This window comes from Pelophylax lessonae (genome assembly GCF_965119305.1).
Source record: "Pelophylax lessonae genome assembly, chromosome: 7".
Classification (NCBI taxonomy): domain Eukaryota; kingdom Metazoa; phylum Chordata; class Amphibia; order Anura; family Ranidae; genus Pelophylax; species Pelophylax lessonae.
In genome coordinates, this window is record NC_138774.1 from 206,651,054 (window position 1) to 206,678,706 (window position 27,653).

A 27,653-nucleotide genomic window follows, 5' to 3' on the forward strand; every position below is an offset into this window, starting at 1 on the left:
AATGTGTCATGAGTTGTAGATTTTTAATTTTAGCAGGGGATCCCCGAGACCAGAAATGTATTTCAAGGGTTCCCCTGTGTTGAAAAGGTTGAGAAAGGCTGATCTATACTATGTGTAGTGTGATTTCTTCTTTGTACATTTTCTCTGTGACTGTCTTTTAGTTGGACTGCTTGTGGACATCCCAATGGTCTAAGTCTTAGACTCTAACATGATCCACTATTTTAACTTACTGTAAAATCTTTTTCTTTTTTGGAGTCTGTTGAGAGTCCAACCTCTCTGTGTGTTTGGCCTTATGTACTCCTTGCTAGCAAGTCTAAGACCGCATTCACACTGAAGCGGCACGACTTCGGGGGCGACCTGTGAATTCGCGTGCACCGCGACTTCGCCGCGACTTACACGGACTTCATATAATGAATGTCTATGCAAGTCGCTCCAAGGTCGCCCCGAAGTAGTACAGGACCCTTTTTCTAAGTCGGAGCGACTTGTGTCGCTCCTATTAGAACGGGTCCTGTAGCACTGCATGGACCGCGACTTGTCAGGCTGACAAGTCGCCTGACAAGTTGCGCTAATGTGAATGGGGACTTTTACAAGGTGAGAGTTTTCATATACTATAAGCTAGTGCCGGTATAATCCTGCCTCTAACCATTATGTCTAACAGCCCATTCAGTATAAAATAGAAATGAAAGGCAAAAAAATTTGTGTATAGATGTAAAAAAAGTTATAAAAACTTAAAACATTTTCCCTTTTTTTGTTTTTATAATCCCTCTGTTCTCAGCTGCATGAGAGCTAGGGGAGGAGAAACAGTAGTACCCTGGTCTTCCCTTCCCAGTGAATAGCTGAGCAGGGGGGCATGTGAAAAAATGTCTGATCATTAGAAGAAGACAGGTTGAGTTGCCATCACAGTTACAGAACTGACTACTCTGTGTTCACCCATCTAGTGTGGTCAGTTTTTAATAGGAAAACAGAGGGATCTGCAGCAGCACCAGGGATTTTACACAAAGGAAGCAATACAAAGAAAACATTATACTTTTTCAAACAAGTACATACATGGTACAGCAGCCACATATTAGGAATATGACATTTTGGGTTCACATATATTTTTTTTTAATGTTTCTTGCTTGCCATTGTCCCAAACTCCTGAAGTATTACACCCCATTGGTCTAAGGTTGTATACTAATCCTGTGTCCCTAATAGATTCCTGGGAAAAAAAATTTTATTAGTAAGAACAAAACCCTTTTTTTTTTTCTTTTTTTTTTGCTCCTGTACAATAAAAATAAAATAAATGTACACTAAAACACAATAGATTGCCTTTATGTGGAGAATCTCTTTGCAGGGCCTTTGTGCCCTGCTAATAAATCTAATATGGTTGGTTCATTCAAATGGTCAGGTATGTAAATAGCAAATATACTACCTGTTTTGCTTCATTCTGGTTGTACAGGATCTAGAAGTGTGTATTGCGCCCATGGATAAATGTTCAGCTTCCTTGCTACCATGTGAAAAGATCAATGCAGTTTGCTTCTCCTGCCTGCTCCAGAAAAATACCAGCTGGCATTTAAATTATTCATTTGGTTGCCCCCTTTACTACCAATGCAGTTGTTTTGGCACATGTACCCCAGTGTTTTTGTTTTCTCTCTTTGTGCTGAGCTTTTACTCCATAATTCTGGTATTTTAAGTATTTACATGACAGCGGCATGCTGGGAGTACTTGAGTGAGACAATCACTCACTAGACTTTGCCTGCAGCTGTTTAAAGTTTTATGGGGTTTTTTATTTTTTGGTCCATTATAGTTTGCACATGAATTCAAAGGAAATGCATAAAGTAGAACTCTAGGAAATGCTACAAAATCCACCCTTTGATCAATTACTGTACATATTTATTTAAAAGGAGTGTTAAAAAATGTTTTTGTGTTTTTTTATTTTTCAAAATCTATGATTTCAGAATCCTTTACATAACAGTGATGGTAGGGGGTAATTAATTGTGGGTGTAGCGCACTCCCTAAGGAGCCAGTGATGGTAGGGGGTAATTCATTGTGGGTGTAACGCACTCCCTAAGGAGCCAGTGATGGTAGGGGGTAATTCATTGTGGGTGTAACGCACTCCCTAAGGAGCCAGTGAGGGTAGGGGGTAATTCATTGTGGGTGTAACGCACTCCCTAAGGAGCCAGTGATGGTAGGGGGTAATTCGTCGTGGGTGTAGTGCACTCCCTAAGGAGCCAGTGAGGGTAGGGGGTAATTCATCGTGGGTGTAGCGCACTCCCTAAGGAGCCAGTGATGGTAGGGGGTAATTCATTGTGGGTGTAGTGCACTCCCTAAGGAGCCAGTGATGGTAGAGGGTAATTCATTGTGGGTGTAGCACACACCCTAAGGAGCCAGTGAGGGTAGGGGGTAATTCATTGTGGGTGTAGCGCACTCCCTAAGGAGCCAGTGATGGTAGGGGGTAATTCATCGTGGGTGTAGCGCACTCCCTAAGGAGCCAGTGATGGTAGGGGGTAATTAATTGTGGGTGTAGCGCACTCCCTAAGGAGCCAGTGAGGGTAGGGGGTAATTAATTGTGGGTGTAGCGCACTCCCTAAGGAGCCAGTGATGGTAGAGGGTAATTCATTGTGGGTGTAGCACACACCCTAAGGAGCCAGTGAGGGTAGGGGGTAATTCATTGTGGGTGTAGCGCACTCCCTAAGGAGCCAGTGATGGTAGGGGGTAATTCATTGTGGGTGTAGCGCACTCCCTAAGGAGCCAGTGATGGTAGGGGGTAATTCATTGTGGGTGTAGTGCACTCCCTAAGGAGCCAGTGATGGTAGGGGGTAATTCATTGTGGGTGTAGCGCACTCCCTAAGGAGCCAGTGAGGGTAGGGGGTAATTCATTGTGGGTGTAGCGCATTCCCTAAGGAGCCAGTGATGGTAGAGGGTAATTCATTGTGGGTGTAGCGCACTCCCTAAGGAGCCAGTGATGGTAGGGGTTAATTCATTGTGGGTGTAGCGCACTCCCTAAGGAGCCAGTGATAGTAGGGGGTAATTCATCGTGGGTGTAGTGCACTCCCTAAGGAGCCAGTGAGGGTAGGGGGTAATTCATTGTGGGTGTAGCGCACTCCCTAAGGAGCCAGTGATGGTAGGGGGTAATTCATCGTGGGTGTAGTGCACTCCCTAAGGAGCCAGTGATGGTAGAGGGTAATTCATTGTGGGTGTAGCACACACCCTAAGGAGCCAGTGAGGGTAGGGGGTAATTAATTGTGGGTGTAACGCACTCCCTAAGGAGCCAGTGATGGTAGGGGGTAATTCATTGTGGGTGTAACGCACTCCCTAAGGAGCCAGTGATGGTAGGGGGTAATTCATTGTGGGTGTAACGCACTCCCTAAGGAGCCAGTGAGGGTAGGGGGTAATTCATTGTGGGTGTAGCGCATTCCCTAAGGAGCCAGTGATGGTAGAGGGTAATTCATTGTGGGTGTAGCGCACTCCCTAAGGAGCCAGTGATGGTAGGGGTTAATTCATTGTGGGTGTAGCGCACTCCCTAAGGAGCCAGTGATGGTAGGGGGTAATTCGTCGTGGGTGTAGTGCACTCCCTAAGGAGCCAGTGAGGGTAGGGGGTAATTCATCGTGGGTGTAGCGCACTCCCTAAGGAGCCAGTGATGGTAGGGGGTAATTCATTGTGGGTGTAGTGCACTCCCTAAGGAGCCAGTGATGGTAGAGGGTAATTCATTGTGGGTGTAGCACACACCCTAAGGAGCCAGTGAGGGTAGGGGGTAATTCATTGTGGGTGTAGCGCACTCCCTAAGGAGCCAGTGATGGTAGGGGGTAATTCATCGTGGGTGTAGCGCACTCCCTAAGGAGCCAGTGATGGTAGGGGGTAATTAATTGTGGGTGTAGCGCACTCCCTAAGGAGCCAGTGAGGGTAGGGGGTAATTAATTGTGGGTGTAGCGCACTCCCTAAGGAGCCAGTGATGGTAGAGGGTAATTCATTGTGGGTGTAGCACACACCCTAAGGAGCCAGTGAGGGTAGGGGGTAATTCATTGTGGGTGTAGCGCACTCCCTAAGGAGCCAGTGATGGTAGGGGGTAATTCATTGTGGGTGTAGCGCACTCCCTAAGGAGCCAGTGATGGTAGGGGGTAATTCATTGTGGGTGTAGTGCACTCCCTAAGGAGCCAGTGATGGTAGGGGGTAATTCATTGTGGGTGTTGCGCACTCCATAAGGAGCCAGTGATGGTAGGGGGTAATTCAGCGTGGGTGTAGCGCACTCCCTAAGGAGCCAGTGATGGTAGGGGGTAATTCAGAGTGGGTGTAGTGCACTCCCTAAGGAGCCAGTGATGGTAGAGGGTAATTCATTGTGGGTGTAGCACACACCCTAAGGAGCCAGTGAGGGTAGGGGGTAATTCATTGTGGGTGTAGCGCACTCCCTAAGGAGCCAGTGATGGTAGGGGGTAATTCATCATGGGTGTAGTGCACTCCCTAAGGAGCCAGTGATGGTAGGGGGTAATTCATTGTGGGTGTAGCGCACTCCCTAAGGAGCCAGTGATGGTAGGGGGTAATTAATTGTGGGTGTAGCGCACTCCCTAAGGAGCCAGTGATGGTAGGGGGTAATTAATTGTGGGTGTAGCGCACTCCCTAAGGAGCCAGTGATGGTAGAGGGTAATTCATTGTGGGTGTAGCACACACCCTAAGGAGCCAGTGAGGGTAGGGGGTAATTCATTGTGGGTGTAGCGCTCTCCCTAAGGAGCCAATGATGGTAGGGGGTAATTCATTGTGGGTGTAGCGCACTCCCTAAGGAGCCAGTGAGGGTAGGGGGTAATTCATTGTGGGTGTAGCGCACTCCCTAAGGAGCCAAAAGTGAAATTGGATTCCCCACCCTGCACAGCCAGGTACACCGAATTTTCACAGGAGTCAGAGAACAGTCCATTGCTTGTTTTATTTTTTGTTTTATTAAGGAATTAAAACTTGGATATAATTGGGAAATGATGTGGTGTCCACTTGACTTCAAACAACTTCAGGGACAACTTCTTCTATATACACTCCAGTCCTCACTTCCTCCAGACCAGCACGCTTACTTGCATAATTGCAGCTGGAACACCGTTTGTAGGTCTGATAAATTACAGGCCCATTACAGGAAGGAACCCGAGGTCCATTTAAGTGTGTAGCAAAAATGCAGTGCCCATCTTAATCACTCCCGTGACTACTGATCCCAGCACCACCTCTTTAGGCACTGCCAGCCCCCCCTGGCAGCAGCTACCCCTTTCACTAGCCCTCCTGGCTAGTTTTCCACAGTCCTCCCAGACTGACACTCGCTCACTCCACAGTCCTCCCAGACAGATCACTCACCAGCCCATCCGGCTGACTTCTCAGGAGACCTCCTGGACGTGCTGACCTGATCCCGCTGTCCCCACTCTTGCTCCCGTGTCTCCAGGAAGGATTCCTCTCTGTGTTGTAGAGGGTCCCTCCAGCACCTGAGCCCCAGGCCCAAGGTCACCCCCCCCATAGACTAGGGGACACTTTCAAGGGCCACCAACAGCCTCCTCAGCTCTCCATCTCCATCTTCCACCCGACTGCTCCTGCTGGCAGGACCTATGAGCATTGAGGTGGCCTGTCCCCTTCCAGCCCATTTTGCTGGGGCCCTCATCAATACTCCAAGCAGATCCTCCTAGACTCCCACCTCTACTTCCGGAAGCTTCTCCAGAGCGTCCAGAAAGCAGGGGGTGTCACCAGAGATGCTGCCCGCTTAGTAATCCAGCCTACATGAGTCACTCAACCCTGAATCAGATTCAAGCCAGACCTGGCTCTCAGCCAGGCCAATTTACCTACAGGAACAAAACCTATTTACACCTAGCATACTAGCTAGAGGGTGCTACATGAGTAAATGAGTAAATTATATCACAGAATGGTGCCAAACTCACATGCTTCAGGCAATGGGGGGTCGAAAAGGGTAAGGTGTCCAGACAGCTTACAGGAAGAAGGGAGCACAGGGAGGAGCCTAGTAGTATAATTAAATAATAGATAACACAGTAAGCTGGGAACATGAAAAAGTGGTGTCACCCTGTTTCGCAAAGCAATGCAGCAGGGATGTGTAAATCGCAACAGCGGCTGAACAGAATTACAGATGTTTAAGCAACTGAAACAGTTCACATCTATGTATCTCAACTGCAAATTAAGCGGCTTGGCTGGAATTGGGTTTAAGTTATCATTTATGTTAGTGCCCCTTTAAAAACAGAGAAATGTTTCTAGGTAAATGTTTGATTTGTTAACAAACGTTTATCAGCATATCCTGATAAGTACGCAGAAAGCATGAGTGGTAATCAATTCCAGAACACTCGACAATGGCTTCTCGCTGGGGAAATGTCAGACGGAAAGCATTTATGCAGCTGACAGGCTCCCCTGCAAGGCCTCTATTTACATTGCAGTCTCAGTGGGGGTGTAGATTCCCAGGGAGCAGATTATGTATGATTGAGGCCAGGTTTTATCCCAAACTAAGATCTCTGCTGTGTGCTTTCAAATCAGCCATGGAAAGGTACAGCTAGTAATACCCTACTGTTTTGCCTGTACCAAAATCTATAATATTACCCCCAATAGAAACACAAAAACAAGAAGGTTTGTGATGTCACTCAAGTGCAGGGGTTCTTAACCTGGGGTCCATGATGGGTTTAAGGGGGTCCGTGAAGGTAAGATAAAAAATAACATTTACATTCACTAAAAAGCCTTCACCCCCCCATCTCAATATGTATAGTGCCGACCGTTTATTGTCTTTTGACGCATTGTTGGCTCATGATTACCATTTAAATATGTATCATTATTTTCTGCCCTTCTTGTTCCCCTCCATAATAGTAGTAGTAGTAATAGTAGATTTGAGCATAAATAAAATTGTTTTGTTTAATTTGCACAAGATGTTTGGAATTCATTTTTGTAATGAGTGGTTATTACTTTTTGTATGAAAAGGAGTTTTTTTGTGAAGATTGTTTACTTTATTCAAACTTTGTGTATGTCATAAATTTATGAGGCAAATACATTTCAATAAAATAAAGTATGCATGTTCATTGCATGCATGTTTATGTGAGTACTTCTAGAGGGTAGAGTGTCCATAGCTTTCATCAGATCCTTAAAGAGGTCCATAACTCCAAATGAGTTAAGAAACACTGCTCTAGTGAATGGATAGTCTGTATTCTCAGTTATATCATAGGTCTCAGATCACAGTGATTTGATAGGATGCATTCTTAGTGATGTCACAGGTCTTTAGTCAATGGATAGGCTGCATTCTTAGTGATGTCACCGGTCTATAGAGAATGGAAAGGTTGCAATCTTTAATTTGGTGATTTCTAATCTGAGTTATATAACTAGTCTCTAGAGAATGGATGGGCTGCATTCTTGGTGATGTCTCCAGCCTCTAGACTCCAGAATAGATATGTTAAATTTTCAATGATGTCATTGCTCTCTAGTGAATAGATAGGCTGAATTCTTTGTGATGTCACCAGTCTCTAGAGTATAGATAGGCTGAATTCTTTGTGATGTAACAAGGTCTGTAATGAATGGATGGGCCGCATTATTAGTGATGTCACCGGTCTGTAATGAATGGATAGGCTGCATTCTTTGTGATGTCACCGGTCTGTAATGAATGGACAGGCTGCATTCTTTGTGATGTCACCGGTCTGTAATGAATAGATAGGCTGCATTCTTTGTGATGTCACCGGTCTGTAATGAATGGATAGGCTGCATTATTTGTGATGTCACCGGTCTGTAAAGAATAGATAGGCTGCATTATTTGTGATGTCACCGGTCTGTAATGAATGGATAGGCTGCATTATTTGTGATGTCACCGGTCTGTAAAGAATAGATAGGCTGCATTCTTTGTGATGTCACCGGTCTGTAATGAATGGATAGGCTGCATTATTTGTGATGTCACCGGTCTGTAAAGAATAGATAGGCTGCATTATTTGTGATGTCACCGGTCTGTAATGAATGGAAAGGCTGCATTATTTGTGATGTCACCGGTCTGTAATGAATGGATAGGCTGCATTCTTTGTGATGTCACCAGTCTGTAAAGAATAGATAGGCTGCATTCTTTGTGATGTCACCGGTCTGTAATGAAAAGATAGGCTGCATTCTTTGTGATGTCAGCGGCCAATAGAGAATAGATAGGTTGCATTCTCAGTGATGTCACTGGTCTGTAAAGAATAGATAGGCTGCATTCTTTGTGATGTCACTGGTCTGTAATGAATGGAAAGGCTGCATTCTTCGTGATGTCACCGGTCTGTAAAGAATAGATAGGCTGCATTCTTTGTGATGTCACCGGTCTGTAATGAATAGAAAGGCTGCATTATTTCTGATGTCACCGGTCTGTAAAGAATAGTTAGGCTGCATTCTTTGTGATGTCACCAGTCTGTAATGAATAGATAGGCTGCATTCTTTGTGATGTCACCGGTCTGTAATGAATGGATAGGCTGCATTCTTTGTGATGTCACCGGTCTGTAATGAATAGATAGGCTGCATTCTTTGTGATGTCACCGGTCTGTAATGAATAGATAGGCTGCATTCTTTGTGATGTCACCGGTCTGTAATGAATAGATAGGCTGCATTCTTTGTGATGTCATTGGTCTGCAATGAATAGAAAGGTGTAACGCTCCTGCGTTTTTTGTAGTAGGCTGGATTTGCAGCTGCAGAATCTCCACTCAGTAGTCATGTAGAGATGTGTTGAATAACCAGATCCAACTCTCCAGACTCATCACTGTGGGCTTGTCAGCTTCAGCATACAGATATACACACTCAATAAGATGTTCCTGGAGTGATAGGATGTATGTTGTATATGATAGTATGAAGATGATGTGCTGAAGGGACAGGTGTGAACAGTGACAGAGATGGTAAGCACTTGATAGAAATGTTCAGGAGAGTATTAGATGATATTAGGTAGAATGCAGATAGGTTAGTAATCGAGTATGGTAACAGGTGGTAAGGACAGCAGACAAATACAGGATAGACTAACCCAGTGCAAGGATAGATGGTAGTAGACTCAAGAGCTAGCAATCTATGTAACAGTGCAGATGATAGAATTAGTATGCATAGATAGTAAAAGTCCTTAATGTGCAGAGGTAGATAGTGTAAGTAAGGTTATGGAGGATTCCCCTGTGGGGTACTTATCACTAGTAAGTTAGAAGTAGAAGGGTCCAGTAGTGAGGGAGTGATCCAGTAGCGAGATACAGGGATCAGTAGCGAGGTTCCGGTCTGTTCCAAATAAAAGAGAATAGCTGGAGGTTCCGGCAGCAAGACAAGCTTGTAAGCATGTGGACACACAGGCAGGTTGAACGAACAACGTGAGAGAGAACGCCGGCGGTTGAAATAGCCGCCCTGCGGCGCTCGGCGATGACGTCATCCGTCTTAAAGGTGTATGCGTACCACCTAATTAGAAAGGTGGGACGCATATTGAAAGAAAATGGAAAATAAGGGTACCAGAGGTACCAGAATCTTACAAAAGGCTGCATTATTTCTGATGTCACCGGTCTGTAAAGAATAGATAGGCTGCATTCTTTGTGATGTCACCGGTCTGTAATGAAAAGATAGGCTGCATTCTTTGTGATGTCAGCGGTCAATAGAGAATAGATAGTTTGCATTCTCAGTGATGTCACTGGTCTGTAAAGAATAGATAGGCTGCATTCTTTGTGATGTCACCGGTCTGTAATGAATAGATAGGCTGCATTCTTTGTGATGTCACCAGTCTGTAATGAATAGAAAGGCTGCATTATTTCTGATGTCACCGGTCTGTAAAGAATAAATAGGCTCCATTCTTTGTGATGTCACCGGTCTGTAATGAATAGATAGGCTGCATTCTTTGTGATGTCATTGGTCTGTAAAGAATAGATAGGCTGCATTCTTTGTGATGTCACCGGTCTGTAATGAATACTGTAAATAGGCTGCATTCTTTGTGATGTCACCGGTCTGTAATGAATGGATAGGCTGCATTCTTTGTGATGTCACCAGTCTTTAAAGAATAGATAGGCTGCATTCTTTGTGATGTCACCGGTCTGTAATGAATAGATAGGTTGCATTCTCAGTGACGTCACTGCTCTCTAGTGACTGGATAGGCTGCATTATCAGTGATGTCACTGGTCTCTAGTGACTGGATAGGCTGCATTCTCAGTGATGTCACTGGTCTCTAGTGACTGGATAGGCTGCATTCTCAGTGATGTCACTGGTCTCTAGCGACTGGATAGGCTGCATTCTCAGTGATGTCACTGGTCTCTAGCGACTGGATAGGCTGCATTCTCAGTGATGTCACTGGTCTCTAGTGACTGGATAGGTTGCATTCTCAGTGAAGTCACTGGTCTCTAGTGACTGGATAGGCTGCATTCTCAGTGATGTCACTGGTCTCTAGCGACTGGATAGGCTGCATTCTCAGTGATGTCACTGGTCTCTAGCGACTGGATAGGCTGCATTCTCAGTGATGTCACTGGTCTCTAGTGACTGGATAAGCTGCATTCTCAGTGATGTCACTGGTCTCTAGTGACTGGATAGGCTGCATTCTCAGTGATGTCACTGCTCTCTAGTGAAGGGATAGGCTGCATTCTCAGTGATGTCACTGGTCTCTAGTGACTGGATAGGCTGCATTCTCAGTGATGTCACTAGTCTCTAGTGACTGGATAGGCTGCATTCTTTGGGATGTCACCGGTCTCTAGCAAATGGATAGGCTGCATTGTTCATGATGTCACTGGTCTGTAATGAATGGATAGGTTACATTCTGACTTATTTTACTAATCTCTTATGAATAAGGCTGTTTCTTACATAGTGTTATACAGTCAATCTGAGTGTGTTTGTCAGTACAGACATCTGTTGTATAATGTGTTGTGTTACACAGATGTGCCTGGTTCTCTGTTTCGGATCAGTTCTGTGAATGTCCATCTGGTGAAGATAATTCATTCCAAGAATATTTTTCTCTGGACCGGGGGAGCTCAGGGAAATGGATAATAATACAATCTGGATATCATATGTAATCACACAGTACATTGTTTCAGAATAATACAGGACAAGCCAATTCATGAAGACACATCTGGACTCTACTTGTTACGGCCTCTTCTATAGAGTGACTTTGTTCTGCTATATTATAGTGTTTACTTAAACTTTTACAGATTTTTATTATCCAATGCACATACATGTACAGTATACAATGAATGTTTTCTATGGGACAATGTAACTCTTCTAAAATGTATCTATAGCCAAATTTTTCTTTTTTTTCTTTTGGATAGTGTGGGGAAGAATTCACACTCATGTCAGGAGATTCCTTCTCTTCCCATCTGGTGAAAGGGTTGTCCCCAGAACAAGAAATGGGGGAAAATCTCTCTACAGCAACACAGACCTGAGTAAAAACACTTTTTTAATTTAAAGCGGAGTTCCGGCCACGAAAATGTTTTTACAATAAAAATACCCCCGAGACAGTCAGGGCTAGTACATTTCATAATGGATAGTCTCTGAACTGTCCCAGGTCGCACTTACCTTTTAGAAGAAATACTTACCTTGAAAATTCGTGCTCTAGCGCTGCCATCTCAGGTGTGGGCAGCTGAAGCCAGCGCGTCCTCTTCCGTGTCCTTTTTGGTCCCACAATGCACTGCACCGGTCCCGCCGTCACTTCCGGGGCTGGAGCGTCATCCCTGCACAGCTTCTAGGCATGCCCAGAAGCTCTTTAGCAGGGAATGACGCACCTGCACCGGAACTGACGTGCGGGGCCGGTGCAGGCGCATTGATTCCTGGGAGCGATGACGCTCAGCTCCCAGGAATCAATGCAAGCAGAAAGTGACGGCGCGGGCGAGGGAGGAAGTGGAAGGAAGGTAAGTATATTTTCTTCAAAAACAAGGTAAGTAAACAAAAAAAAATCGTGACTATCCATTTCTTTTACAGGTGACACTGAGCAAGCGGGTGGCCCAAAGTGCATTTTTTGGCCGGAACTCCGCTTTAAGTAGGGGAAAGGTAGAACCTTTGTCCCTTTTTATTGTTATCTCTTTCCCTGTTGCAGATTTTTCCTCCATTACACTCTGGTAAAAGATTGTCCCCAAAACAGACAAACAGAAAGCAGAGGGCGCAATCTAAGTGTAATAAACATTTATTTATTAAATAAAAAGACAATTGGCAAATCACATGCTTCAGTAGAATAAGTGCCTGTCAACAGTATCTCAGGCTGGTGGTTTGCTGCTGAAATCACAGTATAACAGGTGTAGGGAATCCAGTCTACAATGCGGAAAGAGGAAGGACCGCCTCAAAATGCGTAGCGTTCCCTTGATGTCTCCTGATGTCTGACTTCCCACACTGTCAGAGGAGCTTCCTGCTTGTCTCTGGGTCAGAACTGCTGGCTGCACATTTCCCTGCATCTGTGATACCTTGGTTTCCGCAGCAGACCACCAGATTGAGATACTGTTGACAGGCACTTATTCTTCTGATGCATGTGAGTTGCCAATGATCTTTTTATTCAATAAATTATGTTTACTACACTTAGATCGTGCCCTCTGCAGCCTGTTTGTTTGCTACTCTAGAGATCACTGCAGTCTCCTAAGGTGCTGAACTGAGTGTTTTGGAGCTAGTGGGAATAAACCCCTGATGTACATGTCAAAGACTATTATGGATTTCCTGCGGTGTATCCACTGAAGAACTCATGCTTAAGGCCCCTTTCACACTTATGCGACGCAATTATACCGCGATTTTGCCGCGATTTCGCGGCGCGATTTTGCCGCGATTTTGAAAGCAATGGCAAGGCTATATGCCTCAAAACGTATTAAAATCGTGACAAAGTAGTGCAGGAACTACTTTGAAGTCGGTGCGACTTCAAAACGCACTGGTATGAATGGGGCTCATTGAAAATAATGGAAAACGACTTGTCATGCGATTTTGCGGTCCAAAATCGCGGGACAAGTCGCACTAGTGTGAATGGGGCCTTACTGCTGGTGCCATTACCTGATGTTAGATAGTTACATAGTTTGGCGGAATAAAAAAAAAAAAAACACAAGTCCATCTAGTTCAACCAAAAGAAGGGAAGGGAAAAGAAGGGGAAAAAAGTGAGTACACCCCTCACATTTTTGTAAATATTTTTTTTATTCTATCTTTTCATGTGACAACACTGAAGAAATGACACTTTGCTACAATGTAAAGTAGTGAGTGTACAGCTTGTATAACAGTGTAAATTTGCTGTCCCCTCAAAATAACTCAACACACAGCCATTAATGTCTAAACCTCTGGCAACAAAAGTGAGTACACCCCTAAGTGAAATTGTCCTAATTGGGCCCAAAGTGTCAATATTTTGTGTGGCCACCATTATTTTCCAGCACTGCCTTAACCCTCTTGGGCATGGAGTTCACCAGAGCTTCACAGGTTGCCACTGGAGTCCTCTTCCACTCCTCCATGATGACATCACAGAGCTGGTGGATGTTAGAGACCTTGCGCTCCTCCACCTTCTGTTTGAAGATGCCCCACATAGGATTTAGGTCTGGAGACATGCTCGGCCAGTCCATCACCTTTACCCTCGGCTTCTTTAGCAAGGCAGTAGCCATCTTGGAGGTGTGTTTGGGGTTATTATCATGTTAAAATATCATGTTAAAATTCAGTATGTCACAGTACTTGTTTGCATTCATGGTTCCCTCAATGAACTGTAGCTCCCCGGTGCCTGCAGCACTCATGCAGCCCCAGACCATGACTCTCCCACCACCATGCCTGACTGTAGGCAAGACACACTTGTCTTTGTACTCCTCACATGGTTGCCGCCACACACACTTGACACCATCTGAACCACATAGTTTTATCTTGGTCTCCTCAGACCACAGGACAAGGTTCCAGTAATCCATGTCCTTAGTCCGCTTTTCTTCAGTAAACTGTTTGTGGGCTTTCTTGTGCATCATCTTTAGAAGAGGCTTCCTTCTGGGACAGCCATGCAGACCAACTTTATGAAGTGTATGGTCTGAGCACTGACAGGCTGACCCCCCACCCCTTCAATCTCTGCAGTAATGCTTGCAGCACTCATACGTCTGTTTCCCAAAGACAACCTCTGGATATGATGCTGAGCATGTGCACTCAACTTCTTTAGTCAACCAAGGTGAGGCCTGTTCTGAGTGGAACCTGTCCTGTTAAACAGCTGAATGGTCTTGGCCACCATGCTGCAGGTCAGTTTCAGAGTCTTGGCAATCTTCTTATAGGCTAGGCCATCTTTCTGTAGAGCAACAACTTTTTTTTCTTCAGATCCTGAGAGAGTTCTTTGCCATGAGGTGCCATGTTGAACTTCCAGTGACCAGTATGAGAGAGTGAGAGCGATAACGCCAAATTTAACACACCTGCTCCCCATTCACATCTGATACCTTGTAACACTAAGGAGTCACATGACGCCGGGGAGGAAAAATGGCTAATTAGACCCAATTTTGACATTTTCACTTAGGGGTGTTCTCACTTTTGTTGCCAATGGTTTAGACATTAATGGCTGCGTGTTGAGTTGTTTTGAGGGGACAGCAAATTTACACTGTTATACAATCTTTACGCTCACTACTTTACATTGTAGCAAAGTGTCATTTCTTCAGTGTTGTCACATGAAAAGGTATAATAAAATATTTACAAAAATGTGAGGGGTGTACTCACTTTTGTGAGATACTGTATATATACAGTATACTTGTTATACCTGATGAAGGAAACTGACAGATCCCAAACTGTTGTAATCCGATGAGTATGTAACTCTCTTACTAAATCTACAAGATGCTGCAGATTGGACTTTTTTTTGTTTTCTATACATTGGAGTTTGGGTGATCTCTGTTGCCTGCTTTGCATCTGAAGGATCTGTTTTTTTGCAGGGTGTGTTGCCCTGACCAGCCAATACATTTATATATATGTAGCACCCTCCTAGGTAGTTGCTACTGAGAGAGTATAGTTTTGCTCTCTGTCTGCTTACCAGAGGGGCTGCAGGTAAATCTATATTGTTCTCTGCCTACTAGAGAGCAGGATCTGTTAGTGAGGTCTGCTCATTGTGCTCAGTATGCGATTAATTTTGTCTGGATAGTGGTCCAATAGGGAGGCATGTTGGACAGTGGGAGGAAACCTAACAAATGGGCGCATAGGCTTTTGATACAGTCCTGATGATTGGCAGAGGGAAGGTCACCTCAGTGCATGCTGGGATACTGTATAAAAGCCAGGAGCACATGTGCTCGGAGTCTTTCATTGGAGAGCGGAGTCCTGGAGGGAGGGGGGAGGCTGCCTCCTCCTCTGTAGAGGTGCCATGCAGACGCAGGAGGTCGTCCTGAGGGCCGTAGGAGCTGTTGAGAGGAGCTGAACCCAGAGTTCCAGGGAAGCTGACTAAGAGGGGAGACACTGGAGACCCTTTGGCTGCAGTATCATGAGTACAGGGACTTGTGTCAAGGGGCCTGACCTGAGGGGGGCCACCCCTGCTCATAGGATAGTCAGTGGATGGGTGTCAGCAGAAAGAGGATGCTAGGGAGAGTGTCCTGAAGATGAGATAAGATAAGAGATTGTCCACCAAGTCATCTTGGTGAAAACAAGAGACTTAATCCCTATTCATTTGAAGCGGCAGGTAGAATCAGTCTGTTCCATACCTAAACATGAAGTAGAGAAGATAGAAATCCTCAAATACTGTGACTAGTTATTTTGGAATATCCCACTTTTTCCTTCTCCTATCCCCATCACAAAATAAACGACAAAACAACCAAATACCCCTGGACTGATTATTGAAGAGATAGAGCCAAGAGGTGTGTAAGAAAATTGCATTGCTTATAGCTGCGTGCTGGTAACCAGGGGGACCCGCAGAGTGAATATCTAGCAGTCCTTTCGGGGGCAGTGCTATATATATATATATATATATATATATATATATACCTATCTTAACCCACAGTTGATCCAGAGGAAGGCAAAAAAAAAAAAAAAAACAATAAAGCATGATCTTATTTGCTCCAGCAGGGAAAACATTTCTTCCTGAATCCCCAAGAAGCAATCGGATATTCCCTGGATCAACTTTACCTATAATTATTAGTATCCACTTATATTATGTGTATCTAGGAAGGAATCCATGCCTTTTTTAAAACAATCTACTGAGCTGGCTAGAACCACTTTTTGAGGGAGTCTATTCCACATTTTCACAGCTCTTACTGTGAAGAAGCCTTTCAGTATTTCCAATGTTTTTGTCCACAAAATAGAAAGTGGGGTAAAATCTCTCTACCAGAGCTCTGGATAGCAGTAACACTTGACAGAGGTTCTATGATTTCCCCATTCTACCCAAAACTGGCCTGGGAGGTCACTGTGACTTTGAGCCCAAGGAAACAGGGGGTGGTAGTGCCTTGCAATTGGCTCAGAGGACACTGGCCTGAGCAACCAGAAGCAAAGCACTGCTACAGATAGTACAGGAGGAGAGCAAGCAGAACAATTTTGACAAGGCAGAAATTTGTTCTAAAGGGCACACTGTTAAAAAGGTATATACTGTATACATTTGATATTCATCTGAGCAAATAATAGTACTATGGTGTTATATTGCTTGCTCAACATCATCACTCTATTAATTACATCTTTATCATTATTGGGGTATGGCACCTTTTTGCAGGAGGTTTAGGATGCAAACTATTATGCGATTATCTCCCTTGAAATGCAGAGACTCAAATGAATAAATTGGTGTGTGTTGCAATTTTTGTCACGCGGTATTTGCGCAGTGGTTTTTTAATTGTAATTTTTACACTTTTTACACAATTTCACTTTTTTGAATGCAGAATACATAACACTATTTTTTGGTAAAATATAAAATATGATGTTACATTGCGTAAATAGATGCCAAACATGTCATGCTTTATAATTGTGCATGCCTGTGCAATGAGGACAAACAATGTACATTTTACTATCCATAGGTGACGCTTTAAAAGCCTTTAGAGGTTACCACTTTAGATTTACACATACATGATCTGACGTATGGTGATGATTGATGTTTGCGTGGGTGCTTGTCTGACGCGTGCGTTCACCTTTGTGCGTGAGCATGGGGGAGACAGGAGCACTTTACACTTTTTAAAATGTATTTATTTATTTTATTTTTAAACTGTTGCTTTCTTTTTTTAAGGGTCCTTTCACACCTGTCCGTTCCGCCGACGGACTCCGTTCTGCTCAGCGGGGGATCGATCCGCCGATCTCCGCTGAGCAGGCAGATGACAGCTCCGTCTCCGCTCTGTGTGCGGAGATGGAGGTGTCAGATCCCCACTGTCCTTTATGGGGGAATCGGATGAGAATGGACCGCCTGTGCGTTCTCACCCGATCCGCCAGACGGATGGAAATAGGGTCTCCATCCGTCCGGATTTGACCGACAGGATCAGATCGGATGGCAGCGGGTGTCAGCGGACATGTCTCCGCTGACATGCGCTGCCCCTTAGAGATGCATAGGGCATCCGATCAGGTCCGCCTGAAAAACTGACAGGCGGATCTGATCGGACCGTATGTGTGAAAGGGGCCTAATACTTTGATTGCTGTCAAAAGAAATGTAAACATACCTTGTGACAGCAATAGGCATGTGATTTACGGAGGGATCTGGGGTCTATAAGATTCCAGATGCCTCCTTTGCCCTTAAAAGCATTTGATCACATCAAGGGTGATAAAATGCTTTTCATTTCTTAAAAATGGTGCTGTTTACATCTGGGTAAACCAGAAGTGATGTAAGACCATTGTTTCCAGTTCCCTATATCACAGAGACGAACAAAGCAGTTGCGGTCTTTGTTTGTCTCTATGATTAGCCGGTGGAAGCACCAGCTGGTCGATCAGGTCTCCTGGTGGGATGGGACAGCCTGATGAACCTGCAGAAGGTGGCCGGGGGGTTGTCCCCTCCCGCTGCCTGTAAAAGAAATCCAGTGGCTAGTTAGCTGCAAGGATTGCTTTTACAAAACGAAAATAAAATGGAACCAGGTGCCTGATGCCTGCATCATCCCAGTATATCGACCGATAATTCGCTGGTCGTCAAGTGGCTAAGCTGATCATATACTAGTAAAATTTCATTCAAATCTTTGTACAGAAATTGTGAAAAATTGTTTGTCAAAGCATTTCATCTTGCCATCGTTGAGTCAACTAATTTAATTTGAAAGCTCCTTAAATTTCTTCCAGGCCTGCTAGAATTCCAAACATATTAATTGGGGTTTCTTTTGTGCCTAGACCAGGGGTCTCAAACTGATGGCCCTCCAGCTGTTGCAGAACTACAATTCCCATAAGGCATTGCGAGGCTGACAATTACAAGCATGACTCCTATAGGCAGAGGCATGATGTGACCTGTAGTTCCGCAACAGCTGGAGGGCCGCCAGTTTGAGACCCCTGGTCTAGACCATACGCATCACAATGTTTTTCCCAAATGAAAATCACATTCAAAGATCGACTTTGGTTCGAGAATGTCCATCCTGCTCCTTCAAATTTTCTCAAATCAATCGTCAATTTTCCCCCATTAGCCATTACAACATTAAGGAACTTTTGAACAGGAAATTACAACTTAGTGTCTGTAGAATTATAATTTCAGCTTCTAGAAAGTGAGTCTGAGTTTTTAGGGCAAGGCCTAGTACATTCAGGCCTTAAAGAGTATAGCTCAGGGTGTGCCTCTGATGCTGGCACAGAAAGAATAGATTGAGCCAATTGACTTATTGCACATGAGCATTTCATGAAACATTTACAGGGAACATTACAAGTGGCTTCAAGTCCTTAACTGATGCTGTAGTGAATTGTCCTGCTGAGATAGACTAGTAGAATGTGGCCCAGTGCCTTGTAAACTTCTTCACCCAGTACCCCCAGTACAAGGATTACTGCAGCCATATGGCACAGAGGAAACGAATAGACCCACACAGTAAAGAAAATATTTTACTGGCAAACCATGGCCGTTGTGATTTCAATCTTTTATTCCTGTTTCAATGGGATTTCCTTGAACTGAGGCAATGAATGAAGCCCCCCGTCCTAATCTGCCAAAGGCTCCCCCAGCAATTAACGTCTGTGACTCGCATGGAAACTGATGTAATGGTGTAACACAATACTAACCCATATTCAGAACTATTTTGACAGCTGAAATGAGATGACGTTATTCCCCAGCCACGAGTTTCCAAAGCTCGCAGAGAGCCTGGCATCTCCGATACGTCTCGCTGCCATGCCGAATATTTAGACTGTGGAATGGTATACGGTTCATTACTAAACCCTGCACCGGGCCTGTGCTAGGTCCTGGCACCCGGGGCACATGCCCCAACGCCCAGTGCTCTTGATCCTCTCTTCTTGGGAAGTGTTTCCATCTTCCCAAGAATAAGCCTAAACACACTTTCATCCTTTCTAAACTTTGACTAGATGTTTCTCCTTTTTTATTACAGTAAATCCATCTATTACAGATCCACTCGTATCACTGTTTTCTCTAACAATTCTTTAGAATTATGATGGGCAGATTCCTTATTAAAGCGGAGTTCCGGCCACAAAAACATTTTTTAAATAAACATACCCCCGGGACAGTCAGGGCTAGTACATTCCACAATGGCTAGCCTCTGATCTGTCCCGGTTTGCACTTACCTGCAAGAAGAAATACTCACTTATAAAATTTCTTCCACAGCGTTGCCATCTCAGGTGTGGGCAGCTGAAGCCGGCGCGATCCTCTTCTGTGTTCTCCTCCGTGTCTTCTTCTCCCAGAATGCGCCTGCACCGGTCCCTCTCGTCACTTCCGGTGTGGCGCCGCTTTCCTCCACAGCTTCTGGGCATGCCCAGAAGCTGTTTAGCAGGGAATGCGGCGTCGCCCCGGAAGTGACGAGTGGGGCCGGTGCCGTTGCATTGATTCCTGGAAGCGATGACGTTCAGCTCCCAGGAATCATTGCAAACCAGAAGTGACGGCGCGGACCGCGGCCACAGAGGGAGGAAGTGGAAAATAGGTGAGTATTTCTATCTACAATTACAAGGCAAGTAAAAAAAAATAATCCTAACTATCCAATTCTTTTTCAGGTGAAGAAGAGCAAGCGGATGGCCACAAAATCGATTAGGTCGATTTTGTGGCCGGAACTCCGCTTTAATTAGAGAAGCTAGTTTTCAATGCATTATTGGTTTTTATTTCCTTGCCATACATACAGTCTGTTTTGTCTGTTAGCAGATTAAAGTGGAGCTCTACCCAAAAGGGGAAGCTCTGATTGTCTGTCTCCTACCCCCCTACGCTGCCACATTTGGCACCTTTTGGGGGAAGGGGGAGAGGGGGAGCGGGTACCTAGTTTTGACCGCAGCAAAGTCTGCTGGAAGTAACCCCCCCCCCGCCAGGCCATTCACAAAGTGCAGTGCAGTAGGGAACCAGCTGTGAAGCTGCTAAGCCAGTTTCCCTTAGCTAAGATGGCGGCGGCAGAACCCGTGAGCCAATTGAAAAATTGGCTGGGGTAAGGACACCACTGGATTCCTGGACAGGTAAGTGTCCTAATATTAAAAGTCAGCAGCTACAGTATTTGTATTTTTTTCTGTAGGAGCCTGGAGCTCAGCTTTAATTATATCTATAGCCAAAACGTTTTTTTTTTTTTTTACTAGTTTTGGATATCATAGGCAAGGGTGACAACTCATGTCAATTTATTTTTTTGCAGTGTGTGTACTAGTGGGAATTCCCTTTCACTCCCTTTCCTAAGGACTCAACAGAAAGTTAGAGGAAACCTCTTGGACAGTTGTTACCAAAATGGGTGTCCCCATTGAAAGATTTCTTCTCCCTCCTGATGTGGTAACAACTGTAAAATTTGGGATTTCCCATCTCATTCTGTCACTATGACAATGGTCACCAGAACAGATAGAGAGAGTGAATCCCTCTGATGGGGGCACAGGCAGCAATAAAAACTTTGCATGGGTTCTAATCCTTTCCAACTCCCAGAGTTGCCGGCTGTCTTTTGCTTGGTATTGTGTCCTATGGTGTTTGGAGAGATCACCGCAGCCTGTGCACCTGATGGATGTTTCCATTTACCTGATGTCTCCACTGTTCTGAGCGATGTGGTTTTTGTCTGATGATCCTTCCCAACGCTACTCAAAACTGCCTATACATATATTAATATGCTTATTGATTAAAATTATATCCTACATTTTGAGCATAATATGCTTTTTTAATATTAGTTGACTTATTCACTTATCAATTTATAGTATTTGACAGTGGTACATTTGATTTTTAATTTTAGTTATGTCATCCTATTGTGGCATCACCATTTTCAGATTAATTTGTCTAAAAAATTGAAAAATTATATTAGCTTTAAACAAGCCGTAGATTACACCATTTTCTTTCTTTCTTTCCACCTTGGGTGGATGGAAGAAAATTGCTTGATTCCTCCATCAACACTGACTTCCTCCCCCAGCGCTATTGGTTTCTGCCGGTGTAACGTGAGAAAACCATACCTCGTGAAAATTACATACCCACGTCACTTCCTGTCAGAAACGTAATGGAACAGCTGAGGAGCTCACTAGTGCGCATGCTCAGAGGGTATGGAATTTTCACGGTAGTGTGTGTAACGTTACACCGCCTCAGCTCTTACATTAAAACAGCTCGGCTGCAACATGAGTCATCTCCGCTCCTAACCCTGTCACTTCCCTGATCTCGGCTAGTAAATGTAAAAGCGGCGGCGGGTATATGAAATCTAAATGACGGAGATCTCGGCTCCGTGATCTGCTTTTACATTTAGTAGCCGAGATCAGGGAAGTGACAGGGGTAGGAGTGGAGATGATTCATGTTGCAGCGGAGATGTTTTAATGTAACCGCCGCAACAGCTGATGCGATGTAACGTTACACACACTACCGTGAACATTCCATACCCTCCGAGCATGCGCACTAGTAAGCTCCTCAGCTGTTCACTGACGTAGGTGCTTACGTAGGTGCACCAGAAGTGACGAGGGTATGGAATTTTTATGGGTATGGTTTTTTTCACGGAACACCGGAGCAGAGCCATCCCTTCCAGCAGAAAACAATAATCATGATTGTTGTTGTTGCTTAGTGGTTTAGTCAAGTCCTATTCTTTGTGACCCCTTGAACTATAGCGCGCCAGAGACTTTCAAGAGTCTTCTCCAACACCATAGTTCAAAAGCATCAATTCTTTGGCATTCAGCCTTCCTTATGGTCCAACTTTGACAGCCAAAGGTTACTACTGGGAATACCATTGCTTTGACTGTACAGCACTTTGTTGGTAGGGTGATGTCTCTGCTCTTTATAATGTTGTTTAGGTTTGCCATTGCTTTACTCCCAAGAGGCAAGCGTCTCTTAATTTCATGGCTACAGTCACTGTCTGCCATGATCTTGGAGCCTAGGAAGATAAAATATGTCACTGTTTTCATTTCTTCTCCTTCTATTTGCCAAGGAGTGATGGGACCGGTTGCCATAATCTTAGTTTCCTTAATGTTCAATTTCAGGCCAGCTTTTGCGCTCTCCTCTTTCACCTTCATTAAGAGACTCTTTAGTGCTTCTTCACTTTCTGCCATTATTGTGGTATCATCCACATATTTCAGGTTGTTGATATTTCTCCCTGCGATCTTAATTCCGGCTTGATCATGATGGTCAAATGCAAAAAAAAAAATCTGACAGGCCGGTTGTACTGAAGCCCATCAATGGACTGTCTTCAGTACAACGAGCCTGCTGATAGTTGAGTAAAATTTCGGCCGATGCCTGCTGAACTGGCCGAGATTGGACCCACCAGATTTGGTCCCAGATTTGACCTGGAAAGCATTCATCAGTATCAGAATGTTCCTATATGGCAGAGTGGGCAGAGGAATGACTTCATCAATGTGTTTCTGCTCCTTCATTGCCCAATCGGCAGGCTAGGGGTGTGTTCTTGAACAAGCAGTGCTGCTGCCTTTGCACTGTGGGCTAGGAACTTTTGTGACTGGGATGCTTGGAGCACAAACTGGCTGAAGAGCATTAAAAAACCTTTGGTAGGTGAATGAGCTCTCATTAATATAAGTGTGTATTTAGAGGCTTGCCAGGCCTTGAGCTTTGAAAGTTGCACTCAGCAAGCACTTCTCCTAAATACATTTTAAAAACAGGTTACCTAAAAAAATAAATAAAAAAAAGATTGTTCCTTAAACAATATTCCAAGAAATGTTCTTTGACATTTCCTAAGGAGTTAAGTTTACAATTTATTCTGATCATCAGAATGTAATACTGCATGCTGTAAACCTGTGACCCCATTGAAGCCCACTCCTTACACCCACCCACTCCCCGGAGGGTAATTGGATCCTGATATCGCAGCACTCCCCCCCCCCCCCCCCCATTCCCCCTTCCCGCAGCTCCCTCCCTCCTGCTCTATCTTGTTCTGTAAGTTTTACAGAAAGCTTCTGCTTATCAACAGAAACTGAATAAAAAGAGATGACCGATAGACAAACATTTTTTAATTTTCCTGTAGTTTCTGATCGCAGGGTTTTTTAGGTCTCTAAATTATACATTATGTCTACTTCCATGCAAAGCATTGAGATTTTTCCCACAGCATTTTACAAAGGACAATGAGCCTTTCACATCAGTTCATAGCCTAAGGAGCTTACAGTCTAATGTCCCTGCCATATTCTGACAGATCCATTTTTGGAGTTCGAGAGCAAAGCCACACAAACACTGAAAGAACCTTGCAGCCAACAGTTGGGTATAAGAATGTAATTCTCCTTCATCTTACAGGTTCCCTTTAAGAAGCATATTTTCATTTTGCTTATAATAAATATATATATATCTATATATATATATATATATATATATATATATATATACACACACTCACCAGCCACATTATTAGGTACACCCGTTCAATTGCTTGGTAACACAAATTGCTAATCAGCCAATCACATGGCAGCAACTCAATGCATTTAGGCATTTAGACGTGGTGAAGACGACTTAATGGAGTTCAAACCGAGCATCAGAATGGGGAAGAAAGGGGATTTAAGTGACGTTGACGTTGAATGTGGCATGGTTGTTGGTGGCAGATAGACTGGTCTGAGTATTTCAAAAACTGCTGATCTACTGGGATTTTCACAAACAACCATCTCTCGGGTTTACAGAGAATGGTCCCAAAAAGAGAAAATATCCAGTGATCGACAGTTGTGTGGAGGAAATTGCCTTGTTGATGTCAGAGGTCAGAGGAGAATGGACAGACTGGTTCCAGAAGATAGAAAGGCAACAGTAACTCAAATAAGCACTCGTTACAACCAAGGTATGCAGAATACCATCTCTGAATGCACAACACTTCGAACCTTGAAGCAGATGGGCTACAGCAAAAGACCACAGCAGGTGCCACTCCTGTCAGCTAAGAACAGAAAAATGAGACTACAATTCACACAGGCTCACCAAAATTGGATGATAGAAGAGTGGATAAACGTTGCCTGGTCTGATGAGTCCCAATTTCAGCTGCGACATTCAGATGGTAGGGTCAGAATTTGGCGTAAACAACATGAAAGCATGGATCCATCCTGCCTTGTATCAATGGTTCAGGCTGGTGGTGGTGGTGTAATGCTGTGAGGGATATTTTCTTGGCACACTTTGGGCCCCTCAGTACCAATTGAGCATCATTTAAACACCACAGCCTACCTGAGTATTGTTGCTGACCATGTCCATCCCTTTATGACTACAGTGCACCCATCTTCTGATGGCTCCTTCCAGCAGGATAATGCACCATGTCACAAAGCTCAAATCATCTCACCACTACTTTCTTCAACATGATAATTAGTTCACTGTACTCCAATGGCCTCCACATTCCTCAGATCTCAATCCAATAGAGCACCTTTGGGATGTGATGGATCGGGAGATTCGCATCATGGATGTGCAGCCAAAAAATCTGCAGCAACTGCGTGATGTTATAATGTCACTATGGACCAAAATCTCATAAAAAATTTTCCAACACCTTTTTGAATCTATGCTACGAAAAATTAAGGCAGTTCTGAAGGCAAAAGGGGGTCCAAGGTGTACCTAATAAAGTGGCCAGTAAGTATATACAGTATCTCACAAAAATGAGTACACCCCACACATTTTTGAAAATATTTTATTCTATCTTTTCATGTGACCACACTGAAGAAATGACACTTTGCTACAATGTAAAGTAGTGAGTGTACAGCTTGTATAACAGTGTACATTTGCTGTCCCCTCAAAATAACTCAACACACAGCCATTAATGTCTAAACCTCTGGCAACAAAAGTGAGTACACCCCTAAGTGAAAACGTCCAAATTGGGCCCAAGGTGTCAATATTTTGTGTGCCCACCATTATTTTCCAGCAATGCCATAACCCTCTTGGGCATGGAGTTCACCAGAGCTTCACAGGTTGCCACTGGAGTCCTCTTCCACTCCTCCATGATGACATCACGGAGCTGGTGAATGTTAGAGACCTTGCACTCCTCCACCTTCCGTTTGAGGATGCCCCACAGATGCTCAATAGGGTTTAGGTCTGGAGACATGATTGACCAGTCCATCACCTTTACCCTCAGCTTCTTTAGCAAGGCAGAGGTCGTCTTGGAGGTGTGTTTGGGGTCGTTATCATGTTGGAATACTGCCCTGAGGCCCAGTCTCCAAACGGAGGGGCTCAAGCTCTGCTTCAGTATGTCACAGTACATGTTGGCATTCATGGTTCAGTCAATGAACTGTAGCTCCCCAGTCCCGGCAGCACTCATGTAGCCCCAGACCATGACACTCCCACCACCATGCTTGACTGTAGGCAAGACACACTTGTCTTTGTAGTCCTTACCTGGTTGCCATCATGCTTGACACCATCTGAACCAAATAAGTTTATCTTTGTCTCATCAGACAACAGGACATGGCTCCAGTAATCCATGTCCTTAGTCTGTTTGTCTTCAGCAAACTGTTTGCAGGCTTTCTTGTACATCATCTTTAGAAGAGGCTTCCTTCTGGAACGACAGCCATGCAGACCAATTTGATGCAGTGTGCGGCTTATGGTCTGAGCACTGACAGGCTGACCCCCCACCCCTTCAACCTCTGCAGCAATGCTGGCAGCACTCATACGTCTATTTCCCAAAGAAAATCTCTGGATATGACGCTGAGCATGTGCACTCAACTTCTTTGGTGGACCATGGCGAGGTCTGTTCTGAGTGGAACCTGTCCTGTTAAAACGCTATATGGTCTTGGCCACCGTGCTGCAGCTCAGTTTCAGGGTCTTGGCAATCTTTTTATAGCCTAGGCCATCTTTATGTAGAGCAACAATTCTTTTTTTCAGATCCTTAGAGAGTTCTTTGCCATGAGGTGCCATGTTGAACTTCCAGTGACCAGTATGAGAGAGTGAGAGCGATAACACCAAATTTAACACACCTGAGACCTTGTAACACTAACAACTCACATGACACCGGGGAGGGAAAATGGTTAATTGGGCCCAATTTGGACATTTTCACTTAGGGGTGTACTCACTTTTGTTGCCAGTGGTTTAGACATTAATGGCTGTGTGTTGAGTTATTTTGAGGGGACAGCAAATTTACACTGTTATAAAAGCTGTACACTCACTACTTTACATTGTAGCAACGTGTCATTTCTTCAGCATTGTCACATGAAAAGATATAATAAAATATTTACAAAAATGTGAGGGGTATACTCACTTTTGTGAGATACTCTCACTCTCTCTCTCTGTATATATATATATATTTTTTTAAGTATGGTCATTATTTTCCTTCTACTATATTTTTATGCAAATTACCCAGCACTAAATGCATATACGCATGCAATACATGTAATTCAGCAAATTAAATGCTAATTTTCTATTTAGGAGGCACTATATGTAAAGAAGAAAGTGGTCAAAGAGCGACTGATCTGCATCTGTGGCAAGCCTTTCCTTAACTGAGAGATGAGGATCTAACAAGCAGTGAGGTATGTAGGGGCATAACCATTACCACAGCAGACCACGCAACTGCAATGGGTTAAAAAGCGCAGGGGGCCCAGAGCTTTCTGGCTACACAGCAATGTATATAGGTAGCAAATCAAATGTTGGGAACCTCTATACAATTGCGCTAAAAATAAGTGATTTGTGTCTGTAGAAGAGTTTAGTGCATACAACAACTCTTTAACCACTTAAGCCCCGGAAGATTTTACCCCCTTCCTGACCAGGGGGTTTTTTGCGATTTTTTTCTGCGTGAATTAACGGACAATTGCCCGGTCGTGCGACGCAGTACCTAAACTAATTTGACGTCCTTTTTTTCCCACAAACAGAGCTTTCTTTTGGTGGTATTTGATCACCTGTGCGATTTTTTGATCATGCGCTATAAACAAAAAAATAGCGTAAATTTTGCAAAAATAACAATATTTTTCATATTTTTTAATATGAAATTCCCCAAAAAAAATGTAAAAATCTAAATTTTTTAACATTTTCGGCCAATTTGTTTTATGCTGCATATGTTTGGTAAAAAAAAATCGCAAAAAGCGTATTTTGATTGGTTTGCGCAAAAGTTATCGCGTTTACTAACAAAGGGAAAGATTTTTGTCATTTCTGGTGTTTTTTTTTTAACGAGTAATGGCGGCGATCTGCGATTTTTTTTTTTTGCGGGACTGCGACATTGCAGCAGACAGATCGCACCCTTGACTGTCATTTTTGACACTTTTAGGGTTACCAGTGACATTACTGCAGTAATCAGTGCTATACATATGCACTGTTACTGCAAAAATGACACTGGCAGGGAAGGGGTTAACTGTATTGGAGAGGGAGGGGTTAAATGTGTCCTAGGGGCGTGTTTCTAACTGTGATTGGACATGGCTACTAGTGTAAAAAACAGAG

General features: G+C 44.0%; 1 protein-coding gene across 1 annotated transcript in view; it reads left to right on the top strand.

Annotated features, from left to right (window-relative positions):
- LOC309559936 (discoidin domain-containing receptor 2-like) overlaps positions 1-27,653 on the top strand; it is a 206,857-nt gene that overhangs the window by 66,746 nt on the left and 112,458 nt on the right. Inside the window, exon 2 of the mRNA XM_082263409.1 lies at positions 26,652-26,752. The gene's annotated coding sequence lies outside the window, so the exon portion shown is untranslated. The remainder of the gene's footprint in view (positions 1-26,651; positions 26,753-27,653) is intronic.